General features: G+C 47.0%; 1 pseudogene; it reads left to right on the top strand.

Moving 5' to 3' along the window:
• Nucleotides 1–517: 517 nt before the first annotated feature.
• LOC105714801 (vesicle transport through interaction with t-SNAREs homolog 1B-like) lies at nucleotides 518–1,261 on the top strand (annotated as a pseudogene).
• Nucleotides 1,262–1,479: the final 218 nt, after the last annotated feature.

Genomic DNA, 1,479 nt, shown 5'->3' with positions numbered 1-1,479 from the left:
ACTCTCATTCCTCAGAATTTTTTTCAATGCTTTAGAACAGTGATTCTGAAACAGTATGAATCAAAATCACTTCAAGATCTTGTTAAAATTCTGACTGCTGGACTCCAACCGGTCATTTGCATTTCTCTCTGATTCTCAGGTGATGCTGACACTGCTATATTACTGAAAGTAATACAGATTTGCTCTAAAGCAGTGGCAAATATTAAAATGTTTTTTAAATGTTAATGTAAGTCTATGATTCTTTGAGTTCTCACTGACTCTACACTGAAGAACTCCTCATTCTCTAATGTAACAATTTTTTATGTGATACCAAGAGAATGGTCATGTGCTATGCCTCTGCCCTCTTCCATATCAGCCCATGTATAAGCTAAAATCAGCTTTCCCGAGAACCTCGTCCTGGGCGGCTGTGGCGCGGCGGTCGCCATGATGGCCTCGGGGCTGGGCGGCTGACCGCCGGGCTAGGAGCGGGCCCAGGGCCCCGAATCTCAGTGGCTGCTGCTCGAGCGCCGCCTGCGCCATGGCCACCTCCGCCGCCTCCTCGGAGCATTTCGAGAAGCTGCACGAGAATCTTCCGCGGCCTCCATGAAGACCTACAAGGGGTGCCCGAGCGGCTGCTGGGGACGGTGGGGACCGAAGAGAGGAAGAAGTTGATCAGGCATTTTGATGAAAAACAACAGGAAGCAAATGAAACGCTGGCAGAGATGGAGGAGGAGCTACGTTATGCACCCCTCTCTTTCCGTAATCCCATGATGTCTAAGCTTCGAAACTACCGGAAGGACCTTGCCAAACTCCATCGGGAGGTGAGAAGCACACCTTTGACAGCCACGCCTGGAGGCCGAGGAGATGTGAAGTATGGCATATATGCTGTAGAAAATGAACATATGAATCGGCTACAGTCTCAAAGGGCAATGTTTCTACAAGGCACTGAAAGCCTGAACCGGGCCACCCAAAGTATTGAACGGTCTCATCGGATTGCCACGGAGACTGACCAGATTGGCTCCGAAATCATAGAAGAGCTGGGGGAACAACGAGACCAGTTAGAACGTACAAAGAATAGACTGGTAAACACAAGTAAAAACTTGAGCAAAAGTCGAAAGATTCCCCGTTCAATATCAGAAAAGTGACAACCAACAAGCTGCTGCTTTCCATCATCATCTTACTGGAGCTCGCCATCCTGGAAGGCCTGATTTACTACAAATTCTTTCGCAGCCATGGAACTTCCTATAGAGAAGGGTTTGTGGACCAGACTTTGACCTTGTGAATGCGTGATGTTAGGGATGTGGATAGAATAAGCATATTGCTGCTGTGGGCTAACAGTTCAGGGATGCACTGTGTAGCCAGACTGTGGGAGAAGGGAAGGAAAGATGGAAAGCCACTTAAATGTGAAGGAACAGCAACAAGACCAATATGATATACCAAGGTAATAAATGCTGTTTATGACTTCTTCAAAAAAAAAAAATCAACTTTCCCCATCAAGGA

This window comes from Aotus nancymaae, unplaced genomic scaffold (genome assembly GCF_030222135.1).
Source record: "Aotus nancymaae isolate 86718 unplaced genomic scaffold, 86718_ANA_hifiasm-v0.15.2.pri h1tg000058l, whole genome shotgun sequence".
NCBI lineage: Eukaryota > Metazoa > Chordata > Mammalia > Primates > Aotidae > Aotus > Aotus nancymaae.
This window is presented reverse-complemented; position numbering and strand designations above follow the sequence as displayed.